We start from the raw sequence: 25,175 nt of genomic DNA on the forward strand, positions 1-25,175 counted from the left end.
CTTATGGCAGAAATGAAGAACTAAAGCGCCTTCTGATGAAAGTGAAAAAAGAGAGCGAAAAATTCGGCCTAAGGTTCAACATTCAGAAAACTAAGATGGCATCTTGTCCCATCACTTCATGGGAAATAGATGGGGAAACAGTGGCTGACTTTATTTTTGGGGGCTCCAAAATCACTGCAGATGGTGACTGCAGCTATGAAATTAAAAGACACTTACTCCTTGGAAGGAAAGTTATCACCAACCTAGACAACATATTAAAAAGCAGAGACATTTCTTTGTCAGCAAAGGTCCATCTAGTCAAGGCTATGGTTTTTCCAGTAGTCATGTATGGATGTGAGAGTTGGACTCTGAATGCCACAGAATTGATGCTTTTGAACTGTGGTGTTGGAGAAGACTCTTGAGAGTCCCTTGGACTGCAAGATCCAACCAGTCCATCCTAAGGGAGATCAGTCCTGGGTGTTCATTGGAAGGACTGATGTTCAAGCTGAAAATCCAATACTTTGGCCACCTGATGTGAAAAGACTCATTTGAAAACACCCTGATGCTGGGAAAGATTGAGGACAGGAGGAGAAGGGAACAACAGAGGATGAGATAGTTGGATGGCATCACCAACTCAATGGGCATGGGTTTGGGTAGGCTCTGTCAGTTGGTGATGGACAGGGAGGCCTGGCATGCTGTGTTTCATGGGGTTGCACACAGTTGGACATGACTGAGTGACTGAATTGAACTGAACACATGTAGACTAATGGAATAAATTAAGAACCAGAATGAAACCATTACATATATATAACCAAAAGATTTTGACAAGGGTATCAAGAAAACTCAATAAGGAAAAGAAAATTTTCTTAAAAAATGGTGTTAAGAAAATTGGATGTCTAAATAAATACATAATACATTGTTTTACATATATACTTATATATAAAACACATACATATATACATAGCCATGTATTATGTTTATATACATATGTATACATATACACACATATTATATATATATATATTTATACACACACGTACACTTTCAGAGAGAGAGATATACATCTATCAGTTTGAATCTTGACACTGCATTGTAAAAACAATTAACTCAAAATGGATCAGAGACCTAAATTCAAGTGCTAGATTTATTAAATTCTTAGAAAAATATGGCACAGGGAGAAACTTCCATACATTGACTTTGGCTATGATTCCTTGCATATAATTTCAAAAGCTCAGAAACAAAGAATAGATAAGTTGGATTTCATCAAATTTATAAACTTTTGTATATTCAAAGAGCACTATCAATATACTGAGAATGAAACCCATAGAATGGAAGAAAACACCTGCAAATCATATATTTGATCAAGTTCTTCTAGGACTTAACAACAGCAACAAATACAAACAACCTGATTAAAAAGTGGGCACAGGACTTGAGTAGGCATTTCTCCAAAGATATATGAATGGTTAATAAGCACATGAAAATTACGTCAACAGCACTAGGCATTAGTGAAATGCAAATTAAAACCATAATGAGATATTACTTTTTACCTACAAGGAATGGTAACAATAATTTTCTTAATGGAAAAAAATGTGTTAATAAGGCTGTGGATAAATAGAAATCCTCATACATTGTTAGTGGAATGTAAAATGTGTGGGCTCTGAGGAGATCAGTTTATTGTTTCCTTAAATAGTTAGATACAGAATTAGCATACTACCCAGCAATTTCATTCCTAGGTACACATCAAAGAGACATAAAAGCATATGTCTACATAAAAAATTTTGTAAGGATGTTTACAGTAGTATTCTTCATAAAGTGTGCATGCCTCCTCAATAGCTCAGTCATGGCTGACTCTTTCTAACCTCACAGGCTGCAGCCTGTCAGGCTTCTCATAACAGACACAAGATGAAAGCCACCCAAAAAGTTGTTATTAATATATACATACAATGAACTCATCCACAGAAAGTAATATATGCTACAACTTGAACAAACATTGAAAGTGAAAAATAGAAAAAGGAGTACTTCAAGGCTGTATATTGTCACCCTGCTTATTTAACTTATATGCAGAGTACATCATGAGAAACGCTGGACTGGAGGAAGCACAAGCTGGAATCAAGATTGCCAGGAGAAATATCAATAACCTCAGATATGCAGGTGATACCACCCTTATGACAGAAAGTGAAGAGGAACTAAAAAGTTCACATTTGGAGTGATTTTTTTCACATGAAATGTCCAGAATAGGCAAGTCCTTATGGAAGGAAAGAAAATTGGTATCAGCTCTGTCACACTGTCCCCACATCATGTTGGTCCCATAGCACAAGTTCCCTATTGTTCCCAGATGGGATATCAAAAAGGATTGCCAGAGGATCCAACTAGTCATTTTACTTTAGAATGTTGTACTATTTATCATTTAGTCCCCTTGGGTCTGATATTCCAGTTCATATCCTAAGATGGCAATAAAAGGTGTGTGTGTGTGCTTTTGTGTGTATATGCTTTTGTATGTATATGTATTTGCATGTATACACACTGCATACACTGAATTTCTCTATCATTTTTAGTGACCTGCGTGAGGAAGGGTAGGTTTTAGAAACTTGATCTGTTACCTTTATCCTATCCACCACTCCTCTTCCTCCAACGATATGATCTTTAATTATTTTAATAAAACTATCAAAAAAGTGATAAGGATTAGCTGAATTATTTCTCTATGTGAGGCATTTTCTGGAGAAGTCCTGAATAGGAGGTGAATCTGCTGTACTGATTGAAATTGTGAGATGTTCACAGACAGTTTAAGTGATAAACACATTGCTTAGATGTGGAGGTCGGATAGGTCAAGAAGTCTTTTTGTATTCACTGAAATTCATGATGAGCAAGAGCTAGGAGAAATAAGGGGTCAAACAAACAGATTAGCATAACATATCCAAAATGACCCCTTGAAATTATTTAAAACCCAGAAGATGGTGACTTTTGATGTACAACTCAGGCTATAGTTCAACTTCCTTTTAAAGCATTAGCCACAGAAAAGAGCTTAGCTAAAAATTCATACTACAACATCAATCATTATTTTATCTGACAAACTTTAATCACAGAGTCTGTCTATACAGAAAATCTAATGATATTCCTTCTCCAAAATTTTGAAAAAGTAGCCCAACACATTACAATGAACCAAAATACTGCAATAAAAGTAAACACAAGACATACCTGACCATTAAAAGCATATATCACTACCTGTGTTACATAAAAACATTTAAAAAATTACATTTATGTTTTACTTGAACTTTAATTTAAAAACTGTGAAACAGATGCTTCCTTAAAAACTACTTTCCATAATTTTTGCAATGAATGTAAAGTTTTAACATGAAAGTTGAATTATTTGACTAATGATTCTTACTATTAGTATCTACAATTTGATGAGTGATAAAATACCCAGGAGTATATACTTTCTTAAATAACATACTTAAACTTTACATAAAAGTTATTTCTAAGCAAGATATATACATAAAAGTGTTTTCGGAAGAATATTTACTATATTCAAGATATTTATTCTATTAGGACAACATAATATGTAATATAATTTTTCATACAAAAAGAAAATGTCTTTCTTCTTTTACTCATCCCTTTCCACTAGCTGTTCATCATATTTCATTTTTATTCACTAAGCATATTAACAACTTTGTGCCATACATACAAAAATAACCAAACATTTACCCAAACATAACTCACAATCTACGTCAGACAAGTGAACAAATAAGACAAAATGAGATAAGAAAGATAAAGAATCATTTTAATTATATAAATAACTAATTTGCTAAGTGGCAAATAGCAAATAATTAGTAGATATGGATTTTTGAATTGATGACTCTAAGACAAAAAGATACTCATCACCACAAGAATGTCTCTTAGTTTCTGGACACACGGTTAAAGCATAGACTTATGAACAATAATTGAAATAATATTTAAATGAACAAATGTATGACCATTTAGGAAACTAAATTAATTGGGCTGAACATATCTTTATCTTGTATGTTTTTAGAATAGACATCAATTATCCAATACAAGAGTGACATGCTGGTTTTCCCCTAACATTGATGTTTCAATATTTCAAAGTCTACCACCATATTACAGATTGTAATAAAGACATTTTAATATACCTTAAAGAATTCATTTTTGTATTATTGAAATTAGTCTAAACAAGAATGTTGTACTTTTTCATTGTTCACATTTATTTATAAGAATACACTGTGACCTGTGTTCTAAGGAATACAAAGTCATAAAGATTCAAATTCAACATCCATTCTGATGTGATAAACAAAATAAAATGTTTTAAGCTCTGTAATCTAACTGCTCCCAGTACAAAAACATCTTGAAAAATTAAGAATTTTAAAGACTTATAAGTTGCCTTAATGGCACAAATGTATCTTAGCGATTCAACCAAGATACCACTAAAAAGTAAAAGCTTAATTTTTATTGGAGTTAATTGCGTTACAATATTGGGTTAGTTTCTACTGTACAATGAAGTGAATCAGCTATTTTTACATGTATAGCCCCTTCTTAAACCTCCCTCCCAACCCCACATCCCACCCATCTAGTCATCACAGAGTACTGAGCTGAGTTCCCTGTGCTGTACAGTAGGTACCCACTGGCGATCTGTTTTACACATGGTAGTGTATATATGTCAAATTGTAATCTCCCAATTTATCCCACCCTTCCCTATGGCCACTCCTGCCCTGTGGCATGTCCACATGTCCATTCTCCATGTCTGTGTCTATTCCTGAAGCAAGAGGAAACTTAGCAGAGAGTAAGAGGAAACTTAGCAGAGAGTAAGAGTAAACTTAACAATAGCTTGAAAGAGTAAATATATGTAAAACCTTCTGACAATCTTTCAGAGTTAAAGCAAACATGTTTTGACGTATAAAATTAGGAGTGAAACAAGAACTTAGACAATGCTTACTAAAATGTTCATACAAAAGAAGCACAGACATTTTGTTGCTTCTTGATATTATTGGTATACACTTGAAATGTAGTGGAATGAATCAAGTAATCACCCAATTTTTCAATTTTGGCACTGTGAATAAATATAAAAAGAGATAAATGGCAGTGTTCTTAGATACTGGAATTTTTTTTAGTATTGATATTTAGCAAATACTTTGTTACCTATAAATTGTCAAAGCTGCATAAATAATAGTTGCTCAAATTTTATCATTCTAAATGCCTAGAAGTTACAGTTACATCAGTCAGTCAGTTCAGTCGCTCAGTCTTGTCCGACTCTTTGCGACCCCATGAATTGCAGCACGCCAGCCCTCCCTGTCCATCACCAACTCCCGAAGTTCACTCAGACTCACGTCCATCGAATCAGTGATGCCAACCAGCCGTCTCATCCTCGGTCGTCCTCTCCTCCTCTGCCCTCAATCCCTCCCAGCATCAGAGTCTTTTCCAATGAGTCAACACTTCGCATGAGGTGGCCAAAGTACTGGAGCTTCAGCTTTAGCATCATTCCTTCCATAGAAATCCCAGGGTTGATCTCCCTCAGAATGGATTGGTTGAATCTCCTTGCAGTCCAAGGCACTCTCAAGAGTCTTCTCCAACACCACAGTTCAAAAGCATCAATTCTTCGGCACTCAGCCTTCTTCACAGTCCAACTCTCACATCCATACATGACCACAGGAAAAACCATAGCCTTGACTAGACGGACCTTCGTCAGCAAAGTAATGTCTCTGCTTTGAATATGCTATCTAGGTTGGTCATAACTTTTCTTCCAAGGAGTAAGTGTCTTTTAATTTCATGGCTGCAGTCACCATCTGCAGTGATTTTGGAGCCCCCCAAAAATAAAGTGTGACACTGTTTCTACTGTTTCCCCATCTATTTCCCATGAAGTGATGGGACCAGATGCCATGAACTTCGTTTTCTGAATGTTGAGCTTTAAGCCAAATTTTTCGCTCTCCTCTTTCACTTTCATCAAGAGGCTTTTTGGCTCCTCTTCACTTTCTGCCATAAGGGTGGTATCTGCATATCTGAGGTGATTGATATTTCTCCCAGAAATCTTGAGTCCAGCTTGTGTTTCTTCCAGTCCAGCGTTTCTCATGGTGTACTCTGCATATAAGTTAAATAAGCAGGGTGACAATATACAGCCTTGATGTACTCATTTTCCTATTTGGAACCAGTCTGTTGCTCCATTCTTCTGTAATAAGCTGATCAATAAATACCAGCTCCAAAGTAACATTCAAATTATTCTGAAGTTTCAAGTTTTTCACTTGTACATAATAGTTCCATAGCACTAAATATATTATGATATAGCAGATAATATGAAATTAAATATAGTATTTACTAGTGTTTAGTTGATTTCTCCCTGAAAATAATGTTTATCTAATTTTTTTAATAAAAATTTTAAAACACTTGCTTCTTTTAAAAAATCTCTTTATAAGTACAGTTGATTTTTATTATTCAGAATAGTTCTATTCTAGAAGGTCATCAAGAATGCTGAATTAGCAAGTATGAATTGTTACCCAGAGGAGAAAAACAGGATTAGTCTCCTATGAGCTCCATCACAACATTTTCATCAATTTTGTGTGCTCATACCTTAAGATATCTTAAATACTACATACTGTTGATTCATTAAGTTTGAATTCATGACCAATCACCCTATAACTCATGCCTGAACAAAGTTTATTTAACACCGATGTTTTCTCCATAAAGTCCATCACAGTCTTTCTGTACTTTGGAACACTAAACAGCATTTCAGCTTGGGGGCCATTTTAAACAGCAAAGTTACAAAGAGCACAGAAATTGAAAATAATAAATAAATAAAAATAAAAAAGATTGGCAGGATACTTGAATATAGTTTGAGAGGGGAAAACAGAAAACAGAGCAGTTCTTTTTTCAACCTGAGCTGGAAAGAAGCATGTTGGGCAACACTGATTTCTTTTTTCCACTGCTCTGCATCTTCAAACAATTGGGGAAAAAGCCTCAAGTATTGTTTTGGGGGTTGCAAATAAATGAGGGTGTAGGTGAAGTTGCAAATATGGAATCTGCAAATAATGATGTTCAACAGCTAAATGATGTATCTGTTTGTCAGGTGCAGCTTTCAGTTGAGTTCAGTCGCTCAGTCACGTCCAACTCTTTGTGACACTATGGACTGCAGCATGATAGGCTTCCCTGTCCATCAGCAACTCCCAAACTCACGTCCATCAAGTTGTTGATGCCATCCAGCTATCTCATTCTCTGTCATTCCCTTCTCCTCCTTCCTTCAATCTTCCCCAGTACCAGGGTGTTTTCTAATGAGTCAGTTCTTCGCATCAGTTGGCCAAAGGATAGGAGCTTCAGCTTCAGCATCAGTCCTTCCAATGAATATTCAGGACTGATTTCCTTCAGGATTGATTGGTTGGATCTCCTTGCAGTTCAAGGGACTCACAAGAGTCTTCTCCAACACTGCAGTTCAAAAACATCAATTCTTTAGCACTCAGCTTTTTTTACAGTTCAACTCTCACAGCCATACATGACTACTGGAAAAACCATAGCTTTGAGTAGATGGACCTTTGTTGCCAAAGTAATGTCTTTGCTTTTTAATATGCTGTCTAGATTGGTCATAGCTTTTCTTCCAAGGAGCAAGTGTCTTTTAATTTTGTGGCTGTAGTCATCATCTACATTGATTTTGGAGCCCCCCAAAATAAAGTCTGTCACTGTTTCCATTGTTTCTCCATCTATTTGCCATGAAGTGATGGGACGAGATGCCATGATCTTAGTTTTATGAATGTTTACTTTTTCATTCTCCTCTTTCACTTTCATCAAGAAGCTCTTTAGTTCTTCTTTGCTTTTTGCCCTAAGAGTGGTGTCATCTGCATATCTGATGTTATTGATATTGCTCCCAGAGTTCTTGGTTTCAGTTTGTGCTTCATCCAGCCCAGTATTTCTCATGATGTATTCTGCATATAAGTTAAATAAGAGAGTGACAATATACAGACTTGAACCTAAAAGTGCAGCTTTAGGCTTTCCTTTTTGAGGAACTTCTTCCAGACTTCAGATGAATAACAACAAACAGATTACAGATCTTCTTCAAATTACATTGGTATAACACTTCAATAAACTGGTTTAAGTTGAAAGTAGAAACTTACAAGGAGAAGTTTCTTAAACTTTTCTTAAGTAACTTAAGATGGTTACTTAAGCATCTTAAGAAGAAAATGCTTTTTATACACCTAACCTACCAAACATCATAACCACTTGGTCCATCTTACATGTTCAGGACAATGACATTAGCCTACAGTTGAGAAAATCATCAAACGTGACATTTTATAATATGTGTTGACTATCTAATGCATTTAGTGAATACTACTCTGAAAGTGAAATATAACGGCTTTGTGCATACACAATGAATGTATTACCCTGGAGATTCCATGACTGACCTACAGTTGTGCCTCCCTACCTAGACAGCTTATTAAAAAGGAGAAACATTACTTTGCCAACAAAGGTCTGTCTAGTCAAAGCTATGGTTTTTCCAGCAGTCATGTATGGATGTGAGAGTTGGACTATAAGGAAAGCTGAGTACCAAAGAATTGATGCTTTTGAGTTGTGGTGTTGGAGATGACTCTTGAGAGTCCCTTGGATTGCAAGGAGATCCAACCAGTCCATCCTAAAAGAATTCAGTCCTGAGTATTCATTGGAAGACTGATGCTGAAGCTGAAACTCCAATACTTTGGCCACCTGATGTGAAGAGCTGACTCATATGAAAAGACTCTGATGCTGGGAAAGATTGAATGCAGGAGGAGAAGGGGATGACAGAGGATGAGATGGTTGGATGGCATCACCAAATCAATAGACATGAGTTTGAGTAAACTCTGGGACCTGGTGGTGGACAGGGAGTCCTGGCGTGCTGAAATCCATGGGGTCACACAGAGTCAGACATGACTTAGTGACTGAACTGAACTGACTGACTGCTGCCTAGCATCATGACATAACATATCACTACGCTGGGTGGGGGGCGGAGGTGGGCAGGAATCAAAAGTCGAAGTAGGGTTTCTACTGAATCCATATCGCTTTTGCATAAGAGTAAAGCTGAAAAAAATTATATAAAATCTTCATAGGTTAGTGACCATAGTATTTTTCTGATCCCTTCCTCTCAGTCCCTTTCTTATAGATATACCTGAAGTAAATATCTTTAGTCATTGTTCTTATTAAATAGTAAGTTTACCAAATGCAGTGGCTGACCAGTAGAATATTTAGACTTCCAAATTATACAATGTTAATGTTTTGATCAAAGGTCTTTCCTGATTTTGATTTTAAAATTAACATTAAATAAATGATTTAGACAGGAATGGACACAAACATAGGGTAGAGCCAATAATTACCTCATACGCACTAGCAAGCTATTCTAGTTGATTCCTACTTAACTGATTAGGGCCAGTTTTAACTGACCACTTATAGTTTTTAACTGATTTATCCTGTGCTATGTAATAAAACATTTTATATGTCATTCCAGTAGATAAAACTGTATATGTAAATTTTCCTTTCAAGAGTATGTATTTGCATAATATATGGTGTTTTATACTTCTATAATGTTTAAGTGAATTGGTTCAAAATGTTCATTTGTTTTAAAGATAAGCAATTTTATATTAGCATGAAAGGCCAGAAAAAAATATAAAGAGTTTATTTAATTAAAGAATTGCATGGAAAAGAGTAGAAAAGGAAAAGACAAAGAATCAAGAAAGAAAGGGCTAGAAAATGCACATTCCAGTTTATATGACACTCTGAAAAAAGAAAAACTATGGTAACAGAATTCAGATCAGTTGTCACTAGAAACCAGATAGAGAGAGCACAAGATAAATTTCTGAGGTGATACAAATGAAAAAAAAAAAAAAGAGCAGAGTGAAAAAGTTAGCTTAATGCTCAACATTCAGGAAACTAAGATCATGGCATCTGGTCCCATCACTTCATGGCAAATAGATGCAGAAACAATGGAGATGGTGACAGACTATCTTTTTTTTTGGGGGGGGGGTCCAAAATCACTGCAGATTGTGACTGCAGCCATGAAATTAAAAGACACTTGCTCCTTGGAAGAAAAGCTATGACCACCTAGACAGCATATTAGAAAGCAGAGACATTACTTTACCAACAAATATCCATCTAGTCAAAGCTTTTTCCAGTAGTCATGTGTGGATGTGAGAGTTGGACCATAAAGAAAGCTGAGTGCTGAAAGATTAATGCTTTTGAACTGTGGTGTTGGAGAAGACTCTTGAGAGTCCTTTGGACTGCCAGGAGATCCATCCAGTCCATCCTGAAGGAAATCAGTCCTGAACATTCATTGGAAGGAATGGAGCTGAATCTCCTATCCTTTGGCCACCTGAGGCAAAGAACTAACTCACTGGAAAAGACCCTGATGCTGGGAAAGATTGAAGGCAGGAGGAGAAGGGGACAACAGAGGATGAGATGGTTGGATGGCATCATCAGTGTGATGGACATAAGTTTGAGTAGACTCCAGGAGTTGGTGATGGTCAGGGAAGCCTGGCGTGCTGCAGTGCATCTTAAGATCACAAAGAGTCGGACATGACTGAGTGACTGAACTGACCTGAAAATGAAAAAAAATAAATAAATAAAAGATAAGTTGAATAATATAAAGATTAAGGACTTGGGAAATCATCACTGATGCAGTGGTTAGAACCTGGTGGTCTCACTGCCCTGAGGGCCCAAGTTTAATCCCTGATTGGGGAACTAAGATCCACAAGCCAAAGACACAGTATTAAAAAAAAAAAAATAGATTAGGGACTTCTTTTTACCAGATGATAGAATTACAGGAGTACAGTAATCCACAGAGTGGGAGAAAGCAGTGTAATAAATAGCTCTACCTACAAAGTATGTTTAGGACTCCTAAAATAAAAAGGGCTAAAGACTTGAACAGATATTTCATAACAGTGTGTATCCAAATGAACAATAATATAAAAAGTTCATTAGGAAATGCAAATTAAATTCCATGAAAGGAGACACAACACTGGTAAAATGGAAAATATAGCAATATCCAGTGTCGGCAAGGTCAGTCTTCAAGACTTTAATTATCAACATTAATCAAACTTAAGACACTCTTTAGCTTTAACATGTTTATATTATTTTAGCTAACAAGCTTATTAATGACTGTGTTCTAAAATTTTCTAAGGGCAAAAGATTACACCTCACAGGTTAAAATTTTTCTGTAAAATCCTATATTTCATTCAACTTACTCATCTTTGTTTCCAGTTAATTATAAACCTCTCATTGATATGGCAGCTCTGACACTAATTCTATTTGAAGTCTTTTATATGGATAGCCTGCAATGAAACCCATGGAAGCATCTCATCCTTATCTTGTTTACCTTATTAATTTTGCAAATTAAAACATTTCTAATTAATGACCATTCTTATATTCTCCATATCTACTTAAAACTTAAAAATCTGATGTTTTATAGACTATTTTTCAATAGGTCAGCCATTTTTATTCATTGATACTTTGGGATGGAGATACTATGGACATCAATTAATTGACAAAATGCTCTAAAATATATGAAACTACAATGCTACATTATCTGTTATCAAGAAAGCTCAATTTCACATAGAATTATAAAAATAGTGACTTGCTTTTTTGAATGACCCTTTATTATATAGTAGACTCTCACACCTTTTTGTCTTTTATCTGTTTTTAAATTTTATCTCAATAATGTTCCTTCTACAGTATATTTTAAATAATTTTCTATTGCTTCTTTATACATACACAATGGGGAAAAAAAGCCTTAAAAGTAATCATTTGTGGCAATATGGAAGGCATTATGCTAAGTGAAATAAATCAGAGAGTTGACTGTATGATCTCACTTATATATAGAATCCAGAAAACAAAAGAAGTATGGGTAAAGAGAACAGATTGATGATTGCCAGAAGAAAGGGGGCTTAGAGATGGATAAAATGAGCAAATAGGAGGTCAAAGGCTACAAACTTCTGGTTATGAAATAACTAAGTCATGGGAAGAATAATTATGTATATTCCAGATGGAGAAGTATATATGATGAGAAGAAGAGAAGAGAATTTTGTATATTGTAGGAAGAAAGAAAAACTTAAGCCAAGGCACTGAGGTTGAAACATATTTCATGTCAAACTTGAGGAGCATGATGGCAATGGAGCATCTAGGGATTGGTTATATGTGACTCACAGAGAATCTTGAAATAGTTGCTTTGATTAAAAGATGAAGCAGACAATAGCTACTGTGGTTTGGTTTCTGAAAATTGGACTTCCTGATTCAGAATTATACTTTATGAATAGTTTTAGATTAAAATAAATCAGTGAATATTAAAAAAGGAACAGATAAATGCTTTTTTTCTCATACATTAAGTCTTAGATATCAAAATTTCTCCATATTAATCAGAGATTAATTAGAGATGTAATAAATTCTCAGTTAAAGATATAATAAATAGTTCTCATCCAATCAGTCTTATCTAACTATGAGCACAATATTTCAATACCTAGAAATAGTTCTTAAATATATTGAGTGAATAATGTTAATGGATGCATCTGGTCCCATCACTTCATGGGAAATAGATGGGGAAAGAGTGGAAAAACAGTGTCAGACTTTATTTTCGGGGGCTCCAAAATAACTGCAGATGGTGACTGCAGCCATGAAATTAAAAGACGCTTAGTCCTTGGAAGGAAAGTTATGACCAACCTAGATAGCATATTCAAAAGCTGAGACATTACTTTGCCAACAAAGGTCCATCTAGTCAAGGCTATGGTTTTTCCAGTGGTCATGTATGGATGTGAGAGCTGGACTGTGAAGAAAGATAAACGCTGAAGAATTGATGCTTTTGAACTGTGGTGTTGGAGAAGACTCTTGAGAGTCCCTTGGACTGCAAGGAGATCCAACCAGTCCATTCTGAAGGCAATCAGCCCTGGGATTTCCTTGGAAGGAATGATGCTAAAGCTGAAACTTCAGTACTTTGGCCACCTCATGAGAAGAATTGACTCATTGGAAAAGACTGATGCTGGGAGGGATTGGGGGCAGGAGGAGAAGGGGACAACAGAGGATGAGATGGCTGGATGGCATCACCCACTCAATGGATGCGAATTTGAGTGAACTCTGGGAGTTGGTGATGGACAGGGAGGCCTGGCGTGCTGTGAATCATGGGGTCGCAAAGAGTCGGACACGACTGAGCTACTGAACTGAACTGATGCCTTAAAGGACAGTGGTTTTGTCTGGGTTAGTTATATAACAGATCTAACAACTGAAAGTGTGAGGACAGTAAAAATTTTATTTACTTTTACTATTATTTTACTTCAGAAATTTATGAAGAGGAAAACCAATCTTTAATTCAGAAAAAATAACTGCAATAATACAGTCTCTTTATTTATAATGATATTTTACTCAGTTGTTAAATGTCTTTAAAATATATCTTCAAAGATGTACCAACTGCTGTCACCTATTCTGCAGCTTGTCTTCTGCCAGTTGAAGGCCTGTGAATGTAACAGTTAAAATTACAATTGCTAATCCTAGACCTGAAAAAAAAAGACAGTGGAAAATATGTATCTTATTTTCACTGTCACATTAGACTTAAAACAACTAGTTCTGTCAAGTAATGTAGGGCCCAGTACATTTTTCCTTGTGGATGAATGAAAATATTTCACAGAATGTTTAAAATCTTTTCATGTACACCTGAAAGAAAAGATTCAACACAGCATCAGTATACAAATAATTCATTAAATCAATGTTCTTTGGGATGTTTTAACAGTGGGAGAAGAAGAATGGATTTAATTAGAACTTTAGGAGAGACAACATTAAGCACAAGGATGATTAAATCAAAAAATGTTAATATCCATCTTGCTTCAAAGATAAATTAGACAGTTGAGTACAAAGAAAGTTAAATTAAAAATTTCCAGGTAAGTAACCTGCAGATCACTGGACTCCACATGGTCATGGATACAGAGGCTAAATTCAGTGCACTTGGCAAGAGGTATTACTTCATTATGCTTTGGTAATTGCTGTTAATGGTATTCTACAGAAATCAAGGTCTACTTATTCAAGAGACTACCTCATGGCCATTGCTATTTCCTAAATTTGCTGAGAGTGTTTTCTAAGTGAATTGTTCATATGTCCTTCTCATGTCCTTATATTCTTCTCTACTTCACATTTCTCAGAAGTAAATATTCAGTTCAAATACAGCTCCTCCAGAGTCTCCATGGAGTGCTTATGATTGGGTCCTTTTAATAACCATATAATCTTTCTCTTTTTTCCAGAGAGTATTTTGCAAAGATCTTTGTTATAAAACTTATGCTGATGTGTAATTCTCTTTCTACACATCTTTCTGCTCAACTAGATTCGGAAAACAAGAGCAGAAAGTATGTATTTAACTTTAAGAATTTTTTCAGAACTTTGCTCATAGTAAATCATGAATTAAAGTTGCTTAATGAACAAATGTAAACATGGTTGAAAGGATAAAGAGAAGAGTGAATGAATAAACATAGATTGATGAGTTAAAAGTATTGGTGAGCAGACTAATTATCCCCCTTGCTTACTCTAATGTTTTTGTTCAGTTGACATCTCTCTGTAAAATCTATATTTCTGTCAACTACCTGTATTACGCTCCAACTCTTGGCATTGCTAATATCTACTGTCTTCTCAGGTCATTTTTGATTCCTTTCTCTCAGGTGTTTTCTTACTACTTCATTCCTAATTCTCACCATTTCCAGGTATCGTCAGTATCCATTCAATTTCTTGGCATTTCAGTTGGTTGGCCTCTTCATCTTCTGAGAGTGACTTCTTTCTGTAAGTTCATCCATTTCTGTTTCTTATAATTATCTGAAGTTGTTTTTTCTTTAACATAATAACTTGAAACTCCCATTTAAAAAAAATATCTTGTTTCACCAATATATTGCCTTTATCAAACATATTTCCACCTCCTTCTTACTTCTTCTTTTTTACTTCTTTCCACCAATGGTTATTCCTTGCCCTCTTCAGTTCACCATGGTTCACCATGGCCAATGGTTCATTACAAATTTTCTCAGGACTCTTGTTATAGTGTTGTGCCAGTCTAGCACCACTGAAGAAAATTTCAGAATTTCTCAGTTTTTTTTCACCTCAAGTCTCCCAAACATTGTGCTCTTTCCCATTTCTCCATTTCCTATTCTCCAGAGTGACAAAACTTTAACTATTTCAACCTCCATGACTTTATTTCAATCAAATCATAAGTGCTTTTGACTGTCTTCAAAATAACTTCTTGAACATTTTCTTCTCTATTACTCTATCTTATGTTTTTCAACATTTTAAAATTCCTTTTTATACAGTTTTTAAAGGTGAGTTTGTATTTACAGTTATTACAAAATAATGGATATATTCCCAATTGTGTTATATGGTGCATCCTTGAATCTTTCTTATAACCAATAGTCTATACCTCACACTCTCCCACCAATATATTGCTCCTTTCCTACATCATTCCCTCTACTCTCACTGGTAACCACTAGTTTGTTCTCTATATATGTGACTCTGATTTTTTTGTTGTTATATTCAGTATCTTGTTTTACTTTTATGATTCTACATATAAGTGATATCATACAGTATTTGTCTTTCTCTTTCTGACTTATTTCACTTAACATAATGCCCTCCAAGTCCATCCATGTGCAATCCCATTGCATGGGGGAGGGCAGGTTTGATACTTTTCTCCTGTCTCCTCACTGGGCTACCTTGCAAGTAACCCTCTCTTACCTGCAAAACTCAGCATCTCCTCTGCTTTGACTTGACAACTGCTTGGATTTCCCTTCCTCTGATCTTGTCTACCCAGTAAATTCTGCTCTTCTTTAAGTACGGACTCAGTCTAAAGTACAAGCTGAGAGGCCTCTGGTCCTGGCCACCTTATGAGCCAGTGAAACTAGAAAGCTCAAAGGAACAAAACAAAACAGGAGAACAAGATGGCAGATGAGTAGATGGACATGGAATACATCTCTCTCCACAGATAGATCAGGAATATACCTTCAGACACAGAAGTGCTTGCAGAACACCAGCTGAGAACACTCCTATCCACACAGGAGTACCTGACCAGCAGAAAAAAATATACAGAACCATACAAATCTCAAGATCAAGCCCTGAGCATTTGTAGTGGGAGCACTGACTTCAAGACCCTAGACTACCAGAGAACTACCCTAGGGAATATCAGTGAGAACTCACAGTAAGAAAACCACTTGAATACAAGATCCTTTATCATCCAACCACTAGTAGCACCCTGTGCAGGATGCCTTATCTAAACAACAAACAAAACAAAAATACAAACCCAATCACTGGCACAATGAGTGAGAATTACCACCTCACTCAGCCTTGCCCATCAGAGGGAAAACAGACAAACAGACAAAAACTCAGCACAAATCTCACCCTATTCAAAGCATACAAAACCACTGGACTAACACTAGGAGAGCAGAAAACAAAAGGAATAAAGAATTCAAACTTGAAGCCTGGGGAAAGGAGACCTCCAACACAATAAGTTAAAAACAGTAATAATGAAAAGGCAGAGAAATACTGCACAAGTGAAGGAACAAACTAGAAACACAGAAGTCCAAATTTAAAAAAAAAAAAAAAAAGAGGAAATAGGCTAACTACCTGAAAAAGAATTCAGAATAATGATAGTAAAGATCAAAAACCTGTAAAACAAAATGGAGAAAATGCAAGAACCAACTAACAAAGACCTGGAAGAATTAAAGAATAGACATACAGAACAAACAACACAATTACTGAAATTAATAATACTCTGGAAGGAATCAATAGCAGAATATATGAAACTGAACAATGAATCAGTAAGCTGGAAGATAAATGGTGGAAATAACTTCTGAAGAGCAGAATAAAGGGAAAAGAATGAAAAGAACTGACGATAGTCTCAGAGACCTCTGGGAAACTATCAAACACACCAATATTCGAATTATACAGGTTCCAGAAGAAGAAGAAAAAAGAAAGTGTATAAGAAAACTTTTGAAGAGATTATAGTTGAAAATTCCCCCAACATGGAAAAGGAAATAGTTAATCAAGTCCAACAGGTACAAAGAATCCCATACAGGATAAACCCAAGGAGAAACATGCCAAGACACATACTAACCAAACTAACAAAGAATAAACACAAAGAAAGAATATTAAAAGCAGCAAGGGAAAAGCAACAAGTAACATAAAAGGGAAAGCCCATATGCTTAACAGCTGGTCTTTCAGCAGAAACTCTGCAGGCCAGAAAGGAATGGCAGGATATATTTAAAGTATTGAAAGGGAAAAATCTACAATCAAGATAACTGTACCCAGCAAGGATCTCATTCAAAACTAGAGAAATAAAAAGCTTTTCAAACAAGTTAAAGTTAAGAGAATTCAGTACCACCAAACCAGCTTTACAACAAATATTGAAGGGACTTACATAGTCAAGAAATACAACAAAAGAAAAAAGATCTATAAAATTAACCCCAAACAATTAGGAAAATGGCAATAGGAACATATATATCAATAATTACTTTACATGTAAATGGATTAAATGCTCCAACCAAAAGACACAGACTGGCTGAATGGATACAAAAACAAGACCCATATATATGCTGTCTTCAGACCTAAAGACACACATAGACTGAAAGTGAGAGGATGGAAAAATATTTTCCTTGCAAATGGGAAGCAAAAGAAAGATGGAGTAGCAAGCTTCATAACAGACAAAATAGACCTTAAAATAAAGAAGATTACAAGAGATAAGGAAGGACACTACACAATGATCAAGGAATCAATTCAAGAGGAAGACATAACAATTGTAAATATCTATGTACTCAACATGGGAGCACCTCAATATATAAGACAAACACTGACATAAGAGGAGAACTTGACAGTAACACAATAATAGTAGGAGACTTTAACACCTCATTCACACAAATGGATGGATCATCAAAAGATAAAAATAATAAGGAAACACAAGTCTTAAATAATACATTAGATGAGATGGATCTCATTGATATCTTCAAGACATCCCATCCAAATGCAGAGGAATACACCTTCTCAAGTGCACATGGCACGTTCTCTGGGATAGACCACATCTTGGGTCACAAAACAAACATCAGTAGATTTAGGAAAATTGAAATAGTATCAAGCATCTATTCCAACCACAATGCTGTGAGACTAGATATCAATTACAAGAAAAAAAAAAAACTAAGAAACACAAACAACACATTTCTAAATAACCAACAGGTTATTAAAGAAATCAAAAGGGAAATCAAAAAAATTCTAGAAACAAATGACAATGAAAACATGATGCCTCAAACCTGTGGGATGGAGCAAAAGCAGTTCTAAGAAGGAAGTTTATAGCAATACAATTCTACCTTAAGAAAAAAGAAAAACATAGAATAGATAACCTAACTTTACACATAAACAATTGGAAAAAGAAAAACAAAACAAAACAAAAAAACCCAAATCAGAAAGAACTGATAGTTTGAGCATTCTTGACTATAAAGAAAGCTGAAACAGAAGAATTGACACTTTTGAATTGTGGTGTTGGAAAAGACTCTTGAGAGTCCCTTGGGCTGCAAAGAGATCCAACAAGTTCATCTTAAAGGAAATCAGTCCTGGTTGTTCATTAAAAGGACTGATGTTGAAGCTGAAACTCTAGTACTTTGAACACCTGATGCGAAGAGCTGACTCATTTAAAAAGCCCCTCATATTGGGAAAAATTGAAGGCAGGAGGAGAAGGGGATGACAGAGGATGAGATAGTTGGATGGCATAGTTTGAGCATTCTTTGGCATTGCCTTTCCTAAGGATTGGAATAAAAACTGACCTTTTCCAGTCCTGTGGCCACTGCTGAGTTTTCCAAATTTGCTGGCATATTGAGTGCAGCACTTTCACAGCATCATCTTTCAGGATTGAAATAGCTCAACTGGAATTTCATCACCTCCACTAGCTTTTTTCGTAGTGATGCTTTCTAAGGCCCACTTGAGTTCACATTCCAGGATGTCTCGCTCTAGGTGAGTGATCACACCATCATGATTATCTTCGTCTTGAAGCTCCTTTTTGAACAGTTCATCTGTTTATTCTTGCCATGTCTTCTTAATATCTTCTGCTTCTGTTAGGTCCATACCATTTCTGTCCTTTATCAAGACATTTGCATGAAATGTTCCCTTGGTATCTCTAATTTTCTTGAAGAGATCTCTAGTTTTTCCCATTCTGTTGTTTTCCTTTATTTTTTTGCATTGATGGCTGAGGAAGGCTTTCTTATGTCTCCTTGCTATTCTTTGGAACTCTGAATTCAGATGCTTATATCTTTCCTTTTCTCCTTTGCTTTTCGCTTCTCTTCTTTTCACAGCTATTTGTAAGGCCTCCTCAAACAGCCATTTTGCTTTTTTGCATTTCTTTTCCTTGGGGATGGTCTTGATCCCTGTCTCCTGTACAATGTCACGAACCTCTGTCCATAGTTCATCAGGCACTCTACCTATCAGATCTAGTCCCTTAAATCTATTTCTCACTTCCACTGTATAATCATAAGGGATTTGATTTAGGTCATACCAGAATGGTCTAGTGGTTTTCCCTACTTTCTTCAATTTTAGTCTGAATTTGACAATAAGGAGTTCATGATCTGAGCCACAGTCAGGTCCTGGTCTTGTTTTTGCTGACTGTATAGAGCTTCTCCATCTTTGGCTACAAAGAATATAATCAATCTGATTTTGGTGTTCACCATCTGGTGATGTCCATGCGCAGAGTCTTCTCTTCTGTTGCTGGAAGAGGGTGTCCCATGTCTGAGGTCAGGGGCAGCAACTGAGAGTGCCAAGCTGTGATGGCACAGGAACAGCCAAGAGGAGCTACCCCACATCCGAGGCCAGGGTCAGCAGCCGTATGGAGCTACCCCAAGTCCAAGTAGTGGTGGCTGTGTGGGTGCAGGAGGGCCTAGACGAGCTATTCCACCTTCAAGGTCAGGAGGGGCAGTGGTGAGGAGATATCCCTCATCCAAGGTAATGAGCAGCGGCTGTGCTTTGCTGGAGCAGCCGTGAAGAGAAACCCCACGTTCAAGGTAAGAGAAACCCAAGTAAGATGGTAGGTGTTGCAAAAAGGCATCAGAGGGCAGACACACTGAAACCATACTCACAGAAAACTAGTGAATGTAATCACACTAGGACCACAGCCTTGTCTAACTCAATGAAACTAAGCCATGCCTGCAGGGCAACCCAAGACTGGAGGGTCATGGTGGAGAGGCCTAGACAGAATGTGATCCACTGGAGAAAGGAATGGCAAACCACTTCAGTATTCTTGCCTTGAGAACCCCATGAACAGTATGAAAAGGCAAAATGATAGGATACTGAAAGAGCAACTCCCCAGGTCAGTAGGTGCCCAATATGCTGCTGGAGATCAGTGGAGAATAACTCCAGAAAGAATGAAGAGATGGTGCCAAAGCAAAAACAATACCCAGTTGTGGATGTGACTGGTGATAGAAGCAAGAACTAAAATGGACTGGAATGGGTGAATTTAACTCAGATGACCATTATATCTACTACTGAGGGCAGGAATCCCTTAGAAGAAATGAAGTAGCCATCATGGTCAACAAAAGAATCCGAAATGCAGTACTTGGATGCAATCTCAAAAACAACAGAATGATCTCTGTTCATTTCCAATGCAAACCATTCAATATCACAGTAATCCAAGTCTATGCCCCAACGAGTAATGCTGAAGAAGCTAAAGTTGAATGGTTCTATGAAGACCTACAAGACCTTTTAGAACTAACACCCCCAAAAGATGTCCTTTTCATTATAGGGGACTGGAATGCAAAAGTAGGAAGTCAAGAAACACCTGGAGTAACAGGCAAATTTGCTCTAGGAATATGGAATGAAGCCAGGCAAAGACTAATAGAGTTTTGCCAAGAAAATGCACTGCTCATAGCAAACAGTATTCAGCAAACATCAAAAAGCTCATACAACATGATCAACTTGTGTTTATTCCAGGGATGTAAGGATTCTTCAATATGTGGAAATCAATCAATGTGATACACTGTATTAACAAATTGAATGATAAAAGCCATACTATTATCTCATTAGATACAGAAAAAAGCTTCTGACAAACTTCAGCACCCATTTATGATTCAGTTCAGTTCAGTTCAGTCACTCAGTCACATCTGAATCTTTGCGACCCCATTAGCCACAGCATGCAAGGCCTCCCTGTCCTTCATCCAACTCCTGGAGTTTACTCAAACTCATATCCATTGAGCTGGTGATGCCATCCAACTATCTCATCCTCTGTCATCCCCTTCTCCTCCTGCCTTCAATTTTTCCCAATATGAGGGGCTTTTTAAATGAGTCAGCTCTTCGCATCAGGTGTTCAAAGTACTAGAGTTTCAGCTCCAACATCAGTCCTTTTAATGAACAACCAGGACTGATTTCCTTTAAGATGAACTTGTTGGATCTCTTTGCAGCCCAAGGGACTCTCAAGAGCCTTTCCAACACCACAATTCAAAAGCAACAATTCTTCCGTTTCAGCTTTCTTTATAGTCAAACTCTCACATCCATACATGACTACTGGAAAAACCATAGCCATGATTAGATGGACCTTTGTTGACAAAGTAATGTCTCTGTTTTTTAATATGCTGTCTAGGTTGGTCATAACTTTCTTTCCAAGGAGAAATAATCTTTTAATTTCATGGCTACAATCACCATCTGCAGTGATTTTGCAGCCACCAAAAAATAAAATTTGTCACTGTTTCTACTGTGTCCCCATCTATTTCCCATGAAGTGATGGGACTGGATGCCATGATCTTCGTTTTCTGAATGTTGAGCCTTAAGCCAAATTTTTCACTCTCCCCTTTCACTTTCATCAGAAGCCTCTTTAGTTCTTCATTTCTGCCATAAGGATAGTGTCATCTGCATATCTGAGGTTATTGATATTTCTCCTGGCAATCTTCATCCCAGCTTGTGCTTCCTTTAGCCCAGCGTTTCTCATGATGTACTCTGCATATAAGTTAAATAAGCAGGGTGACAATATACAACATTGACGTACTCCTTTTCCTATTTGCAACCAGTCTGTTGTTCCATGTCCAGTTCTAATGGCTGCTTCCTGACCTGTATATAGGTTTCTCAAGAGGCAGGTTAGGTGGTCTGGTATTCCCATCTCTTTCAGAATTTTCCTCAGTTTATTGTGATCCACACAGCTAAAGGCTTTGGCATAGTCAATAAAGCAGAAATAGATGGTTTTCTGGAACTATCTTGCTTTTTCCATGATCCAGTGGATGTTGGCAATTTGATCTCTGGTTTCTCTGCCTTTTCTAAAACCAGCTTGAACATCTGGAAGTGCATGGTTCATGTATTGCTGAAGCCTGATTAAAACTCTTCAGAAAGTGGGCATAGAAGGTACATAATTCACCACAGTTAAGGTTGCATATGATAATCCTACTGCTAACATTATTGTCAATGATGAAAAACTTAATGGGAAAAACATTCCCCCTAAGATCAGGAACAAGAAAAGAGTGTGCACTTTCACCATTATTACTCAACAGAGTTCTGGAAGTCCTAGCTTCAACAATCAGAGAAGAAAAATAAGTAAAAGGAATCCAGATTAGAAATAATAAGTAAAGCTCTCACTGCTGCAGATGACATGATACTGCACGTAGAAAACCCTGAAGATAATATTAGAAAATTGCTGGAACTAATCAATGAATTTAGCAAAGTTGCAAGATACAAAATCAATATACAGAAGTCACTTGAATTTTTATATACTAACAATGAAAAATCATAAAGAGAAATTAAGGAATCAATCCCATTCACCATTGCAAGAAAAAGAATTAAATATCTAGGAATAAACTTACCTGAGGAGACAAAAGAACTCTACACAGAAAATTATAAGACACTAATGAAGTAAATCAAAGAATACATAAACAGATGGAGAGATTTTCCTTGTTCCTGGGTAGGAAGAATCAATATTGTGAAAATGACTATACTACAAAATGCAATCTACAGATTCAATGTGATCCTTATCAAATTAACAATGGCATTTTTCACAGAAGTAGAATAAAAAAATTTCACAATTCATATGGAAACACAAAAGACCCCGAATAGCTAAAGCAGTCTTGAGAAATACGAATGGAGCTGGAGGAATCAGCTTTCCTGACTTCAGATTTTACTACAAAGCTACAGTCAGCAAGACAGTATGGTATTGGCACAAAACAAAAATGTATACCAGTGGAACAAGATAAATAACACAGAAATAAATCCATACACCTATGGGTACCTTATTTTTGACAAAGGAGGAAAAAATATACAATGGGGCAAAGACAGCCTCTTCAACAAATGGTGCTGGGAAAACAGGACAGCTACACATAAAGGAATGAAATTAGAACACTTCCTAACACCACACACAAAGATAAACTCAAAATGGATTAAAGACCTAAAGGTAACACCAGAAACTATAAACCTCTTAGAGGAAAACATAGGCAGAACAGTTGATGACATAAATCAAAGCAAGATCCTCTAAGACCCACCTCCTAGAGTAACAGAAATAAAAACAAAAATAAACAAGTGGGATCTGATTAAACTTAAAAGCTTTTGCACAGCAAAGGACACAATCAGTTCAGTTTAGTCACTCAGTCGTGTCCGACTCTTTGTGACCCCATGAATGGCAGCACGCCAGGCCTCGATGTCCATCACCATCTTCCGGAGTTCACTCAGACTCACGTCCATTAAGTCCATGATGCCATCCAGCCATCTCATCCTGGGTCGTCCCCTTCGCCTCCTGCCCCGCAATCCCTCCCAGCATCAGAGTCTTTTCCAATGAGTCAACTCTTCGCATGATGTGGCCAAAGAACTAGAGCTTCAGCTTTAGCATCATTCCTTCCAAAGAAATCCCAGGGCTGATCTCCTTCAGAATGGACTGGTTGGATCTCCTTGCAGTCCAAGGGACTCTCAAGAGTCTTCTCCAACACCACATTTCAAAAGCATCAATTCTTTGGCGCTCAGCCTTCTTCACAATCCAACTCTCACATCCATACATGACCACAGGAAAAACCATAGCCTTGACTAGATGGACCTTAGTCGGCAGAGTAATGTCTCTGCTTTTGAATATGCTATCTAGGTTGGTCATAACTTTTCTTCCAAGGAGTAAGGAAACTATAAGCAAGGTGAAAAGACAACCCTCAGAATGGGAGAAAATAATGGCAAATGAAACAACTGACAAAGGATTAATGTCCAAAATATACAAGCAGCTCATACAACTCAGTGTCAGAAAAGCAAACAATGCAATCAAATAGTGGGGAAAATACTTAAACAGACATTTCTATAAACAAGACATTCAGATGGCTAACAGACACATGAAAAGATGCTCAATATTGCTCATTGTTAGAGAAATGCAAATCAAAATTACAATGAGATACCATCTCACACCATCAGAAAGTCAGAATGTCCATCATCAACCAGTCTACAAACATAAATACTGGGAGGGTATGGAGAAAATGGAACACTCATGCACTGTTTGTGGGAATGTAAATTGATATAGCCACTATGGAAGATGCTATGAAGATTCCTTAAAAAACTAGGAATAAAACCAACATATGACCCAGCCATCCCACTCCTAGGCATATACTCTGAGAAAACCAAAATTGAAAAAGACACATGTATCCCATTTTTCATTGCAGCACTATTTACAATAGCTGGAATGTGGAAGCAACCTAGACGTCCATCGACAGATGAACGGATAAAAAATTGTGGTACATATACACAATGGAATATTACTCAGTCATAAAAAGGAATGCCTTTGAGTCAGTTCTAATGAGGTGGATGAACCTAGAACCTATTATACAGAGTGAAGTGAGTCAGAAAAAGAAAGATAAATATCATATTCTAATGCATATATATGGAGTCTAGAAAAATAGTACTGAAGAATTTATTTACAGGGCAGCAGTGGAGAAAAAGACATAGAGAATGTACTTGTGGACATGCAGAGTAAGGAAGAGAGGGTGAGCTGTATGGAAAGAGTAACATGGAAACATATTACCATATGTAAAATAGATAGCCAATGGGAATTTGCTCTATGACTCAGGAAACTCAAACAGGCTCTGTATCAATCTACAGGGGTGGGATAGGGTGGGAGATGGGAGGGAGTTTCAAAAGGGAGGGGATATATGTATACCTATGGATGATTTGGTTGAGGTTTGATGGAAAACAACAAAATTTTGTAGAGCAATTATCCTTCAATTAAAAAAAAAAAAAAAACCACCTAGGAATAAACCTACCTAAGAAAG

The sequence above is a fragment of the Oryx dammah genome, unplaced genomic scaffold (assembly GCF_014754425.2).
Source record: "Oryx dammah isolate SB20612 unplaced genomic scaffold, SCBI_Odam_1.1 HiC_scaffold_11227, whole genome shotgun sequence".
Lineage (NCBI taxonomy): Eukaryota > Metazoa > Chordata > Mammalia > Artiodactyla > Bovidae > Oryx > Oryx dammah.